Source organism: Triticum dicoccoides, chromosome 4A, assembly GCF_002162155.2.
Source record: "Triticum dicoccoides isolate Atlit2015 ecotype Zavitan chromosome 4A, WEW_v2.0, whole genome shotgun sequence".
In the NCBI taxonomy this organism is placed as follows: domain Eukaryota; kingdom Viridiplantae; phylum Streptophyta; class Magnoliopsida; order Poales; family Poaceae; genus Triticum; species Triticum dicoccoides.
Window position 1 is genome coordinate 676,095,838 of NC_041386.1, and position 16,198 is coordinate 676,112,035.

The window sequence follows — 16,198 nt, forward strand, 5'->3', positions numbered from 1 at the left end:
TTTTTGTTTTCTTTGTTGCTTTATTTATTTTATCTTGTTTCTACTTACAACAAAATACTTATTATTACTATTTTTATTTTGTTTCCATTTTTTTTATTGTTTTCTGTATTATTTATTTCCTTTTGTTTTTTGCTTTATTTTTTAATTCCTTTTGCTTTTAGGTCAGCAAAATTATAAACTTTCTAGTAGTGCCATTAATTTTAGAAAAAATATAAAATTTCTGTTAGTGCCATTAGTTTTCAAACTTGAATATTTAAAATTTGAATTCTTTGAAATTTGTGTGAGTCACAAGTTTGTGATTAACTTTACTAAAAAATGAACATAGATGCGCCTATAGAGAAAGTTCAACCTAAATTCATAATAAATTTCTATGAATTTCAGAGAAATTCGCTATGAATTTAGGTCGAATTCCCTATATAGGGGCATCTATTTTCACTTTGGGTGGAGCTCAACAAGGCAGAGAGGGACGGGCTTATAAACCGGTATGAGCGCCATTCGGTTGGCGAGGTGGGACTAAACTCTGAGCACAACAAGGACCAACCCGGGACTAATGGTCATGGGCCAGGGGCGAGGCGCATTCGTCCCGGTTCGTGCGTCGAACTGGGACCAAAAGGTCCAGACAAACCGGGACCAATGGCCCGCGTGGCTGCCCTCTTGAGAGTGTTCTTGGTGAGAACATAGTTGACATGGAGCAAACCGGGATTAATGGTATTACGAGGGCCGAACCATAAGATATTAAAGCATTTCAAATGAACTATGAAAAAGTTGAAAGTTGGCATGGTATCATAATTTCACCCACATAGCATGTGCATGTACAAAACGGACAATGGTATCATACTCGTCTGTTACAAAGTTGGCATGGTATAATCATAATAGTTGCAGGAGAAAGTCTTCACTTTTTCTTCGCTTGTGTCATTTGCTTATTGCGCCGTAACCATGGATAATCTTCATCGTTTATCAGGATGCTGGGGTCAGCCTTGACTTTGAAGGGAGGAATTTCATGAAACTTCTCATAATCTTCAGACATGTCTGTCTTGCCCTCCACTCCCACGATCTCCCTTTTTCCTGAAAGAACTATGTGGCGCTTTGGCTCATCGTATGATGTATTCGCTTCCTTATCTTTTGTTTTTCTCGGTCTGGTAGACATGTCCTTCACATAGATAACCTATGCCACATCATTCGCTAGGACGAATGGTTCGTCAGTGTACCCAAGATTTTTCAGATCCACTGTTGTCATTCCGTACTATGGGTCTACCTGTACCCCGCCTCATGACAGATTGACCCATTTGCAGTTAAACAAAGGAACCTTAAAATCATGTCCCTAGTCAAGTTCCCATATGTCCACTATATAACCATAATACGTGTCCTTTCCCCTCTCGGTTGTTGCATCAAAGTGGACACCGCTGTTTTGGTTGGTGCTCTTTTAATCTTGGTCAATCGTGTAAAATGTATTCCCATTTATCTCGTATCCTTTCCAAATCGTAACAGTCGAAGATGGTCCCCTGGAAAACAAGTACAACTCATCATAAACAGTGTTGTCACCTCTGAGACGTGTTTCCAACCAACTGCTGAAAGTCCTGATGTGTTCACATGTAATCCAGTCATCACACTGCTCTGGGTGTTTGGAGTGCAGACTGTTCTTGTGTTCATTGACATACGGGGTCACCAAGGTAGAGTTCTGTAGAACTATGTAGTGTGCTTGAGATCAAGAATATCCCTCCGTGCATATTATTGAGTCCCTTCCAAGCGTGCCTTTTCCAGTCAGTCTCCCCTCATACCGCGATTTAGGGAGACCTATATTCTTAAGGCCAGGAATGAAGTCAACACAAAACCCGATGACATCCTCTGTTTGATGGCCCATGGAGATGCTTCCTTCTGTCCTAGCGCGGTTACAGACATATTTCTTTAGGACTCCCATGAAACTCTCAAAGGGGAACATATTGTGTAGAAATACGGGGCCAGAATGACAATCTCGTCGACTAGATGAACTAGGACGTGCGTCATGATATTGAAGAAGTATGGTGGGAACACCAGCTCGAAACTGACAAGACATTGCACCACATCACTCCTTAGCCTTGGTATGATTTCTGGATCGATCACCTTCTGAGAGATTGCATTGAGGAATGCACATAGCTTCACAATGGCTAATCGGACGTTTTCCAGTAGAAGCCCCCTCAATGCAACCGGAAGCAGTTGCGTCATAATCATGTGGCAGTCATGAGACTTTAGGTTCTGGAACTTTTTCTCTGGCATATTTATTATTCCCTTTATATTCGACGAGAAGCCAGTCGGGACCTTCATACTAAGTAGCCATTCAAAGAAGATTTCCTTATCTTCTTTGGTAAGAGCATAGCTGGCAGGACCTTCATACTGCTTTGGAGGCATGCCATCTTTTTCATGCAAACGTTGCATGTCCTCCCCTACCTCAGCTGTATCTTTTGTCTTTCCATACACGCCGAAGAAGCCTAGCAGGTTCACGCAAAGGTTCTTCGTCACGTGCATCACATGCAGGTTCACCCAAAATATAGATTTCTTCTTCCACATGGGTGCGTGTCCCCCAGCGTCATTCGGAACAGCTAGTGCGCCGGGACCCTTTCCAAAGATTACGTGTGAATCATTGACCATAGCAAGTACGTGATCACCGGTACACATGGCGGGCTCCTTCCGGTGATCTGCCTCGCCTTTGAAATGCTTGCCTTTCTTTCGACATTGATGGTTGGTCGGAAGAAATCGATGATGGCCCAGGTACACATTCTTCCTGCAGCTTCCCAGGTATATACTTTCGGTGTCAAGTAAACAGTGCGTGCATGCGTGGTATCCCTTGTTTGTCTGTCCTGAAAGGTTACTGAGAGCGGGCCAATCGTTGATGGTCACGAACAGCAACGCCTTTAGGTCAAATTCCTCCTGTTTGTGCTCATCCCACGTATGTACACCGTTTCCATTCCACAGCTGTAAAAGTTCTTCAACTAATGGCCTTAGGTACACATCAATGTCGTTGCCTGGTTTCTTAGGGCCTTGGATGAGAACTGGCATCATAATGAACTTCCGCTTCATGCACATCCAAGGAGGAAGGTTATACATACATAGAGTCATGGGCCAGGTGTTGTGATTGCTGCTCTGCTCCCCGAAAGGATTAATTCCATCCGAGCTTAAAGCAAACCATACGTTCCTTGGGTCACATGCAAACTCAGCCCAGTACTTTCTCTCGATTTTTCTCCACTGCAACCCGTCAATGGGTGCTCTCAACTTCCCATCTTTCTTACTGGCCTCACTGTGCCATCGCATCAACTTGACATGCTCTTCGTTTCTGAATATACGTTTCAACTGTGGTATTATAGGAGCATACCACATCACGTTCGCAGGAACCCTCTTCCTGGGGGGTCACCGTCAACATCACCAGGGTCATCTCGTCTGATCTTATACCGTAATGAACCTCATACCGGGCATGCGTTCAGATCATTGTACGCACCGCGGTAGAGGATGCAGTCATTAGGGCATGCATGTATCTTCTGCACCTCCAATCCTAGAGGGCATACGACCTTCTTTGCTGCGTATGTACTGTCGGGCAATTCGTTATCCTTTGGAAGCTTCTTCTTCAATATTTTCAGTAGCTTCTCAAATCCTTTGTCTGGCACAACATTCTCTGCCTTCCACTGCAGCAATTCCAGTACGGTACCGAGCTTTGTGTTGCCATCTTCGCAATTGGGGTACAACCCTTTTTTGAGATCCTCTAACATGCGATCGAACTTCAGCTTCTCCTTTTGACGTTCGCATTGCATCCTTGCATCGACAATGACCCGGCGGAGATCATCATCATCGGGCACATCGTCTGGTTCCTCTTGATCTTCAGCAGCTTCGCCCGTTGCAGCATCATCGTGCACATCGTCTGGTTCATCTTGTTGTTCAGTAGCATCACCGTATTCAGGGGGCACATATTTGTCATCGTACTCTTCTTCTTCGCCGTCTTCCATCATAACCCCTATTTCTCCGTGCCTCGTCCAAACATTATAGTGTGGCATGAAACCCTTGTAAAACAGGTGGGTGTTAAGGATTTTCTGGTCAGAGTAAGACTTCGTATTCCCACATATAGGGCATGGACAACACATAAAACCATTCTGCTTGTTTGCCTCAGCCATTTCGAGAAAATCATGCACGCCCTTAATGTACTCGGAGGTGTGTCTCTTACCGTACATCCATTTCCGGTTCATCTGCGTGCATTATATATAATTAAGTGTGTCAAAAATCATTACATAACATCATGAATAGATAACTAAGTGACCAAATTAATAGAAGTTCATCATCACATTAAAACCAAAGTACATACATAGTTCTCATCTTCAAGCGAAAATCATTACAGAACAACATAAAGCTCTGCAGAGCATCTAAATTAATTAAACCATACATTGAAACTATGTAAAACATTTCAATGCGTAAACAAATGCGATCATAATCGCAACCAAGGTAACAACTGATCCAACGACATAATGGTACCAAGCCTCGGTATGAATGGCATATTTTCTAATCTTTCTAATCTTCAAGCGCATCGCATCCATCTTGATCTTGTGATCATCGACGATGTCTGCAACATGCAACTCCAATATCATCTTCTCCTCCTCAATTTTTCTTATTTTTTCCTTCAAGAAATTGTTTTCTTCTTCAACTAAATTTAACCTCTCGACAATAGGGTCGGTTGGAATTTCCGGTTCGACAACCTCCTAGATAAATAAAATCTATGTCACGTTGGTCGGCATAATTTTCATAAACAATAAATGAACCAATAGTTATGAAAAGATAATATATACCACATCCGAATCATAGACAGGACGAGGGCCGACGGGGGCGGATACCAAATGTTATGAATATGCCCTAGAGGAAATAATAAATTAGTTATTATTATTATATTTCCTTGTTCATGATAACCGTTTATTACCCATGCTATAATTGTATTGATAGGAAACTCAGATACATGTGTGGGTACATAGACAACACCATGTCCCTAGTAAGCCTCTGATTGACTAGCTCGTTGATCAATAGATGGTTACGGTTTCCTGACCATGGACATTGGATGTCGTTGATAACGGGATCACATCATTAGGAGAATGATGTGATGGACAAGACCCAATCCTAAGCCTAGCACAAAGATCGTAGTTCGTATGCTAAAGCTTTTCTAATGTCAAGTATCATTTCCTTAGACCATGAGATTGTGCAACTCCCGGATATCGTAGGAAAGCTTTGCGTGCACCAAACATCACAACGTAACTGGGTGGCTATAAAGGTGCACTACAGGTATCTCCAAAAGTGTCTGTTGGGTTGGCACGAATCGAGACTGGGATTTGTCACTCCGGTTGACGGAGAGGTATCTCTGGGACCACTCGGTAGGACATCATCATAATGTGCACAATGTGACCAAGGGGTTGATCACGGGATGATGTGTTATGGAATGAGTAAACAGACTTGCCGGTAACGAGATTGAACAAGGTATCGGCATACCGACGATCGAATCTCGGGCAAGTACAATACCACTAGACAAAGGGAATTGTATAACGGGATCGATTGAGTCCTCGACATCGTGGTTCATCCGATGAGATCATCGTGGAACATGTGGGAGCCAACATGGGTATCCAGATCCCGCTTTTGGTTATTGACCGGAGAACGTCTCGGTCATGTCTGCGTGGTTCCCGAACCAGTAGGGTCTACACACTTAAGGTTCGATGATGCTAGGGTTATAAAGGAAGTTTGTATGTGGTTACCGAATGTTGTTCGGAGTCCCAGATGAGATCCCGGACGTCACGAGGAGTTCCGAAATGGTCCAGAGGTAAAGATTTATATATGGGAAGTCCTATTTTGGTCACTGGAAAAGTTTCGGGTTTTATCGGTAACGTACCGGGACCACTGGGAGGGTCCCGGGGGTCCACCAAGTGGGGCGACCATCCTCGGAGGGCTGCATGGGCCAAGTGTGGGAGGGGACCAGCCCCAGGTGGGCTGGTGCGCCCCCCCACAAGGGCCCAAGGCGCCTAGGGTTTGGGGAGGGGGCGCCTCCACCTAACTTGGGGGGCAAGTTTCCCCCTCTCTCCCCTTGGACGCCACCCTAGATGGGATCTAGGGCTGGCCGCAGCCCCTAGGGGTGGAAACCTAGGTGGGGGCGCATCCCCCTCTCCCCCTATATATAGTGGAGGCAAAGGAGCAGCCCAACACACGAAGTTCTTCTCCTGTTGGCGCAGCCCTACCTCTCTTTCTCCTAATATCTCGCGGTGCTTGGCGAAGCCCTACAGGATTGCCACGCTCCTCCACCACCACCACGCTGTTGTGGTGCTGCTGGACGGAGTCTTCCTCAACCTCTCCCTCTCTCCTTGCTGGATCAAGGCATGGGAGACGTCACCGGGCTGTACGTGTGTTGAACACGGAGGTGCCGTCCGTTCGGCACTAGGATCTCCGGTGATTTGGATCACGACGAGTACGACTTCTTCAACCCCGTTCTCTTGAACGCTTCCGCATAGCAATATACAAGGGTATGTAGATGCACTCTCCTTCCCCTCGTTGCTGGTTTCTCCATAGATAGATCTTGGTGACACGTAGGAAAATTTTGAATTTCTGCTACGTTCCCCAAATAGTGGTATCAGAGCTAGGTCTATTGCGTAGATTCTATGCACGAGTATAACACAAAGTAGTTGTGGGCGTTTATTTTGTTCAATATGCTTACCGTTACTAGTCCAATCTTGTTTCGACGGTATTGTGGGATGAAGCGGCCCGGACCGACCTTACACGTACTCTTACGTGAGACAGGTTCCACCGACTGACATGCACTTGTTGCATAAGGTGGCTAGCGGGTGCCAGTCTCTCCCATTTTAGTCAGAACGGATTCGATGAAAAGGGTCCTTATGAAGGGTAAATAGCAATTGGCATATCACGTTGTGATTTTGCATAGGTAAGAAACGTTCTTGCTAGAAACCCATAGCAGCCACGTAAAACATGCAAACAACAATTAGAGGACGTCTAAGTTGTTTTTGCAGGGTATGCTATGTGATGTGATATGGCCAAGAAGAATGTGATGAATGATATGTGATGTATGAGATTGATCATGTTCTTGTAATAGGAATGACGACTTGCATGTCAATGAGTATGACAACCGGCAGGAGCCATAGGAGTTGTCTTTATTTATTGTATGACCTACGTGTCATTGAACAACGGCATGTAATTACTTTACTTTATTGCTAACCGGTAGCCATAGTAGTAGAAGTAATAAGTTGGCGAGACAACTTCATGGAGACACGATGATGAAGATCATGGTGTCATGCCGATGACGATGATGATCATGGAGCCCCGAAGATGGAGATCAAAAGGAGCAAAATGATATTGGCCATATCATGTCACTATTTTGATTGCATGTGATGTTTATCATGTTTCTACATCTTATTTGCTTAGAACGACGGTAGTAAATAAGATGATCCCTCATTAAAATTTCAAGAAAGTGTTCCCCCTAACTTTGCACCATTGCGAAAGTTCGTCGTTTCGAAGCACCATGTGATGATCGGGTGTGATAGATTCTTACGTTCACATACAACGGGTGTAAGCCAGATTTACACACGCGAGACACTTAGGTTAACTTGACGAGCCAGCATGTACAGACATGGCCTCGGAACACAAGAGACCGAAAGGTCGAGCATGAGTCGTATAGTAGATACGATCAACATGAAGATGTTCACCGATGATGACTAGTCCGTTTCACGTGATGATCGGACACGGCCTAGTTGACTCGGATCATGTAATCACTTAGATGACTAGAGGGATGTCTATCTGAGTGGGAGTTCATTAGATGAACTTAATTATCCTGAACGTAGTCAAAAGCCCTTTGCAAATTATGTCATAGCTCGGGCGTTAGTTCTACTATTTTAGATATGTTCCTAGAGAAAATATAGTTGAAAGTTGACAGTAGCGATTATGCGACTAGTAGAAAGCTTATGTCCTTAATGCACCGCTCAGTGTGCAGAACCCCAAAACGTTGTATCTGGATGTTGCAAACATCAGACATACACGTTTTGATAACTACGTGATAGTTCAGTTAAACGGTTTAGAGTTGAGGCACCAAAGATGTTTCCGAAACGTCGCGAAACATATGAGATGTTTCGAGGGCTGAAATTGGCATTTCAGGCTCGTGCCCACGTCAAGAGGTATAAGACCTCTGACGATTTTCTTAGCCTGCAAACTAAGGGAGAAAAGCTCAATCGTTGAGCTTGTGATCAGATTTTCTGAGTGCAACAATCACTTGAATCGAGTGGGAGTTGACCTTCCAGATGAGATAGTGATGTTTCTCCAAAGTCATTGCCACCAAGCTGCTAGAGCTTCGTGATGAACTATAACAAATCAGGGATAGATATGATGATCCTTGAGATATTCACGATGTTTGACACCGCGAAAGTAGAAATCAAGAAGGAGCATCAATTGTTGATGGTTAGTGAAACCACTAGTTTCAAGAAGGGCAAGGGCAAGAAGGAGCACTTCAAGAAACGGCAAATCAGTTGCTGCTCCAGGGAAGAAACCCAAGGTTGAACCCAAACCCAAGACTAAGTGCTTCTGTAATAAGGGGAACAGCCACTGGAGCAGAATTACCCTAGATACTTGGTAGATAAGAAGGCTGGCAAGGTCGATAGAAGTATGTTGGATATACATTATATTAATGTGTACTTTACTAGTACTCCTAGTAGCACCAGGGTATTAGATACCGGTTCGGTTGCTAAGTGTTAGTAACTCGAAATAAAAGCTACGGAATAAACGGAGACTAGCTAAAGGTGAGCTGACAATATGTGTTGGAAGTGTTTCCAAGGTTGATGTGATCAAGCATCGCACACTCCCTCTGCCATCGAGATTGGTGTTAAACCTGAATAATTGTTATTTGGTGTTTGTGTTGAGCATAGGCATGATTGGATTACGTCTGTCGCAATACGGTTATTCATTTAAGGAGAATAATGGTTACTCTGTTTATTTGAATAATACCTTCAATGGTCTTACACCTAAAAGGAATGGTTTATTGAATCTCGATCGTAGTGATACACATTTTCATGCCAAAAGATATAAGATAGTAATGATAGTACCACTTACTTGTGGCACTGCCATGTAAGTCATATTGGTATAAAACGCATGAAGAAGCTCCATGTTGATGGATCTTTGGACTCACTCGTTTTGAAAAGTTTGAGACATGCGAACCATGTCTATTAGTGTATACACATGATGAAACTCCATGCAGATGGATCGTTTGGACTCACTTGATTTTGAATCACTTGAGATATGCAAATCATACCACATGGGCAACATGACTGAAAAGCCTCGTTTTCAGTAAGATGGAACAAGATAGAAACTTGTTGGAAGTAACACATTTTTGATGTGTGCAGTCCAATGAGTGCTGAGGCATGCAGTGAATATCGTTATGTTCTTACTTCACAGATGATTCGAGTAGATGTTGAGTATATTTACTTGATGAAACACAAGTCTGAATTATTGAATGGCTCAAGTAATTTCAGAGTGAAGTTGAAGATCATCGTGACAAGAGGATAAAATGTCTATGATATGAACATAGAGATGAGTATCTAAGTTACGAGCTTTGGCACGCAATTAAGACACTGTGGAAATTGTTTCACAATTAATACCGCCTGGAACACCATAGTGTGATGGTGTGTCCGAACATCATAGTTGCACCCTATTGGATATGGTGCATACCATGATGTCTCTTATCGAATTACCACTATCGTTCATGGGTTAGGCATTAGAGACAACCACACTCACTTTAAATAGGGCACCACGATTTCCGTTGAGATGACACCGTATGAACTATGGTTTAGAGAAACCCGAGCTGTCGTTTCTTGAAAGTTTGGGGCTCCGACGCTTATGTGAAAAAGTTTCATCATGATAAGCTCGAACCCAAAACGGATAAATACATCTTCATAGGATACCCAAAATGGTTGGGTATACCTCCTATCTCAGATCCGGAAGCAAAAGTAATTGTTTCTAGAAACGGGTCCTTTCGCGAGGAAAAGTTTCTCTCGAAAGAATTGAGTGGGAGGATGGTGGAGACTTGATGAGGTTATTGAACCGTCATTTCAACTAGTGTGTAGCAGGGCACAGGAAGTTGTTCCTGTGGCGCCTACACCAATTGAAGTAGAAGCTTATGATAGTGATCCTGAAGTTTCGGATCAAGTCACTACCGTACCTCGTAGGGTGACAAGGATGCGTACTACTTCAGAGTGGTACGCAATCCTGTCTTAGAGGTCATGTTGCTAGACAACAATGAACCTACGAGCTATGGAAAAGTGATGGTGGGCCCGGATTCTGACGAATGGCTCGAGGCCATAGAATCTGAGAAAGGATCCATGACTTTGGAAGAAATACTTGATGGTCGTAAGGCCGTTGGGTACAGATGGATTTTAAAAGGAAGATAGGCAATGATGGTAAGATTCACCATTAAGAAAGCTCGACTTGTCGTTAAGATGTTTTCCGACAAGTTCAAGGAGTTGACTACGGTGAGGCTTTCTCACTCGTAGCTATGCTAAGAGTCTGTTGGAAATGGATTAGTAGTTACTGCATTTTTTATGAAATCTTGCAGATAGAATGTCAAAACATTGTTTCCTCGATAATTTTCTTGAGGAAAGGTTGTATGTGATACAACCAGAAGGTTTTGTCAATCCCGAAGAACGCTAACAAATATGCAAAGCTCCAGCAATCCTTCTAAGGACTGGAGTAAGCATCTCGGAGTTGGAATGTACGCTTTGATGAGATGATCAAAGATTTTGGGTTTATACAAAGTTTATGAGAAACTTGTATTTCCAAAGAAGTGAGTGGGAGCACTATATAATTTTTGATGAGTATATGTTGTTGACATATTGTTGATCAGAAATGATGTAGAATATCTGGAAAGGATATAGGGTTATTTGAAAAGTGATTTTCAATAGAAAACCTGGAATAAGCTGCTTGAACATTGAGCATCAAGATCTATGAGGACAGATCAAAAACGCTAAATGGTACTTTCAAATGAGCACATACCTTGACATGATCTCGAAGGTGTTCAAGATGGATCAGTCAAAGAAGGAGTTCTTGCCTGAGTTGTAAGGTATGAAGTTAATTGTTAAAGCTCGACCACAGCAGAAGAGAGAGAAAGGACGAAGGTCATCCCCTATGCTTCAGACATAGGCTCTATAGTATGCTGTGCTGTGTACCGCACCGGAAGTGTGCCTTGCCATGAGTCAGTCAAGGGGTACAAGAATGACCCAGAAATGGATCATTGAACAACGGTCAAAATTGTCCTTGGAGTAAATAAGGACATGTTTCTCGATTATGGAGGTGATAAAGAGTTCGGCGTAAAGGGTTACGTTGATGCAAGCTTTAACACCTATCCGAATGACTCTGAGTAGAAAATCGGATACGTATAGTAGAGAAACCATTTGGAATAGCTCCAAGTGGAGCGTGGAAGCATCATTTACAATATGACATGGAGAATTGCGAAGTACATACGGATCTGGATACTGCAGACCCGTTGACTAAAACCTCTCTCACAAGCAGAACGTGATCAAACCCCAGAACTCATTGAGTCTTAATCACATGGTGATGTGAACTAGTTTAGTTACACTAGTAAACTCTTTGGATGTTGGTCACATGGCGATGTGACCTATCAGTGTTAATCACATGGCGATGTGAACTAGATTATTGACTCTATTGCAAGTGGGAGACTGTTGGAAATATGCCCTAGAGGCAATAATAAATTAGTTATTATTATTATTATCTATACTACTATATAGTGTACGAGTTTTAAATGTTTGAATTCAGGCATTGAAATGCGTTTCTGGCCGTTCATTGGGCTCCATCCAACGGTTTATAACACAGGGATCCGCTGCTACAGTGCCATTCAGTGTTATCTGGGTCGTTCCAGAAATATCGATCGATTAGCGCCGAGAAGGGAAGTTGTACAAATTGTTTTATACTACTACCTGACATCCGCAGAGCTACATGACCAGTGTGGTCAGATAAACAATTCTGACAGGAGGTGAAAAAGTAGAAGGATAAAAAAGTAAAATATAAATAAATCAAACCGGGTGCAGCGCCCACATTCGTACTTCTTTTTTAGTACTGCCGCATTCTGGCTGGAAGGTTGTAGCAAATGCTACCTAAACCTAGCTATATATGTACCCGCTTTTTCAAAATGTATTTCAAATATGTTTGAAAATGACAAAAATTTACAAAACAAAATTTCATGCGTATATTTTCACAAAATATGTGCGGGAAACGAAATTCTATAAATAATTGCCTTTTTATTTTGCCTTTGTACAAAAGATCAATTTTAGTGCTTCTAAATAGTGTTTCACAACACATTTTTTTTCTGTCTTTTTGCACATGCAGAAAAAGTTGTTTAATTCTTCCGTGGAACTTTCTATTCTCATGTGGAACATGGTGGGAGATTAATCCGTGCAGGCTTTTTCAGAATTTTTTGTCATTTACAAATGTGTTTTTCGAAGTGAATTCATATGTACTTTTTTCAGAATGTGTTTTTCAAAGTGAGCTAACATGTACTTTTTCAGAATTTTTTGTCATTTAGAAATATATTTTTCGAAGAGGGTTCATCTATTTAATTTCCCCAATAGGTACCCCAATTTTTGTGCAATTACAAATTCATGTGATAGTGATTGCGTAAGAACATGAGAAGCTTTCTTATGCTAATTCCGAGTACATGCACATGAAAATTTGTTTCATTTCTCGGTCATTTTCATGACTTATTTTTGCTAAAATCACTCTGCAACGTAAAAGACGCGCATAGCGCGTGCATGCATACTAGTATTTCCTTGTTCATGATAATCGTTTATTATCCATGCTATAATTGTATTGATAGAAAACTCAGATACATGTGTGGGTACATAGACAACACCATGTCCCTAGTAAGCCTCTGATTGACTAGCTCATTGATCAATAGATTGTTACGGTTTCCTGACCATGGACATTGGATGTCGTTGATAACAGGATAACATCATTAGGAGAATGATGTGATGGACAAGACCCAATCCTAAGCCTAGCACAAAGATCGTAGTTCGTATGCTAAAGCTTTTCTAATGTCAAGTATCATTTCCTTAGACCATGAGATTGTGCAACTCCCGGATACCGTATGAATTCTTTGGGTGCACCAAACGTCACAATGTAACTGGGTGGCTATATAGGTGCACTACAGGTACTCCGAAAGTGTCTGTTGGGTTGGCACGAATCGAGACTGGGATTTGTCACTCCGGTTGACGGAGAGGTATCTCTGGGCCCACTCGGTAGGACATCATCATAATGTGCACAATGTGACCAAGGGGTTGATCACGGGATGATGTGTTATAGAACGATTAAAGAGACTTGCCGGTAATGAGATTGAACAAGGTATCGGCATACTGACGATCAAATCTCGGGCAAGTACAATACCGCTAGACAAAGGGAATTGTATAACTGGATCGATTGAGTCCTCGACATCGTGGTTCATCCGATGAGATCATCGTGGAACATGTGGGAGCAAACATGGGTATCCAGATCCCGCTATTGGTTATTGACCGAAGAACGTCTCGGTCATGTCTGCATGGTTCCCGAACCAGTAGGGTCTACACACTTAAGGTTCGATGACGCTAGGGTTATAAAGGAAGTTTGTATGTGGTTACCGAATGTTGTTCGGAGTCCTGGATGAGATCCCGGACGTCACGAGGAGTTCCGGAATGGTCTGAAGGTAAAGATTTATATATGGGAAGTCCTGTTTTGGTCACCGGAAAAGTTTCGGGTTTTATCGGTAACGTACCGGGACCACCGGGAGGGTCCTGGGGGTCCACCAAGTGGGGCCACCATCCCCGGAGGGCTGCATGGGCCAAGTGTGGGAGGGGACCAGCCCCAGGAGGGCTGGTGCACCCCCCCACAAGGGCCCAAGGCGCCTAGGGTTTGGGGAGGGGGCGCCTCCACCTAACTTGGGGGGCAAGTTTCCCCCTCTCCCCCCCTTGGCCGCCCCCCTAGATGGGATCTAGGGCTGGCCGCCGCCCCTAGGGGTGGAAACCTAGGTGGGGGCGCAGCCCCCTCTCCCCCTATATATAGTGGAGGCAAAGGAGCAGCCCAACACACGAAGTTCTTCTCCTGTTGGCGCAGCCCTACCTCTCTTTCTCCTCATATCTCGCGGTGCTTGGTGAAGCCCTGCAGGATTGCCACGCTCAACCACCACCACCACGCCGTTGTGCTGCTGCTGGACGGAGTCTTCCTCAACCTCTCCCTCTCTCCTTACTGGATCAAGGCATGGGAGACGTCACCGGGCTGTACGTGTGTTGAACGCGGAGGTGCCGTCCGTTCGGCACTAGGATCTCCGGTGATTTGGATCACGACGAGTACGCCTTCTTCAACCTCGTTCTCTTGAATGCTTCCTCTTAGCGATCTACAAGGGTATGTAGATGCACTCCCCTTCCCCTCGTTGTTGGTTTCTCCATAGATAGATCTTGGTGACACGTAGGAAATTTTTTAATTTGTGCTACGTTCCCCAAACACCAAAACCATCTCACTATATAAGATGCAATTATAAAAGTAAGAAAATAATACAAGTATCTATCTAAACATACAAGTAAGAATATTTTTCCTTTCAGAAAGAAGATAAGAACAAGAGTCTCACCACGGTGGTGCCAGCGATGAGATCGGCGCGGGTGATCGACGGCGGTGAAGATGGGGACGGGGCGTGACGGACCGCTAAATCTAGACAAATATTGAGGAAAATGCAGCTTGGAGGTCGAGCTTGGAGAGGAGAAAGCTTAAGTAGTGTGGCTCGGGCATTCCATCGAACACCTTGTGTGCATAGGAGGCGAGCTAGAGCACCACCAAGCCCTCTCCCCCTCGGCTGCCAGAAAAAACAGACTAGTGTGCTCTGCTCTTACGCGAGGGGGTATATATAGGCACCTCATTGGTCCCGGTTGGTGGCATGAACCGGGACTAAAGGGCAGCCTTTGGTCCGGTTCGAGGCACCAACCGGGACTAATGGTGGTGGGCCGGAGCGAGGCCCATTGGTCTCGGTTCATCCCACCAACCGGGACCAAAAGGTCCAGACAAACTGGGACCAATGTCCCACGTGGCCCGGCCGGCCCCCGGGGCTCACGAACCGGGTCCAATGCCAACATTGGTCCCGGTTCTGGACTGAACCGGGACTAATGGGCTGACCCGGCCTGGACCAATGCCCCCTTTTCTACTAGTGAATAACAGCGTACCATTGTTTCTCCGTTCTTCCAGTTGAAGGCAGTTGTCACTGTACAAAGTCTCCTCCACGTCTCTAGTGTGTCTGGTATGTCCATTATGGCACATCATGAAGCTGTAATGATTCAGTCTCGTTTGGCGATGTCAGTGTCCCCAAGCTAGTTGCTTACACAGGCGCCTGGACATGGAGGGTACTGTCCTACTGTATTTAGCTTTCACTCCCAATTTCATGATTTAAAGCTAGTGACTGTAAATATAGAAAAGGAAGCTGGAATCTAGTCATCTTTCAAATCCAGTATTCTTGCAAGAACACCAAATTAACTGTGCTGGGTTAAAATATCAGTTCATAATATGGCTCTAAGAAAGACTAGCAAACAGTTCTTCAGAAACATATATGCACTTTAAACTGTGTGGTACGGTAAAATAATTTATAAGTAATCACAGTAGTAGAATATCAAGTTATCAACACATCTGGACTTGACGCAGCAGATAATTTATAAGAACCACCACGTGCCATTAGAATTTAGAAGATATTTCACCATCAAACATCTCACACGTCGACCTCACTATGCAGATTGCCTCTCGGTGGCGACTGACTCTGGCGCCTTGTTGGTCTCCGACGCCGCCGGGCAACTTAGGTTCCCGGTTCACCTGCCTTGGTTTTTCCGACGCGGAGGAGACAATGCAAACGGGCTCCCGGTTCACCTTCCTTGGTTCTTCTGACGTGGAGGAGATAACGCAAATGGGCCACAACTCCTCCCTCGACAACTCTTCTCTTTTGTCTTCTGCAGTTCGCCGGAGGAAAACGGACAAGGAATTGGCAGACGAGTTCTGGGCGGACATCGGCTACCCTACTCCAGCGTCTAGGGTTTGGGAGAGACCGTCGGCTCGACGGGCAGGTGAGGTGTCTTCTATTTGCAGGTCAGACAAGATCAGAGAATCTTCGCCGGTCTCGGTGGAGGGCGTGACGGCCTCCTCC

The 16,198-nt window shown here is 44.1% G+C and overlaps 1 pseudogene; it reads left to right on the top strand.

Moving 5' to 3' along the window:
* LOC119284055 overlaps positions 1-16,198 on the top strand; it is a 136,001-nt pseudogene that overhangs the window by 26,916 nt on the left and 92,887 nt on the right.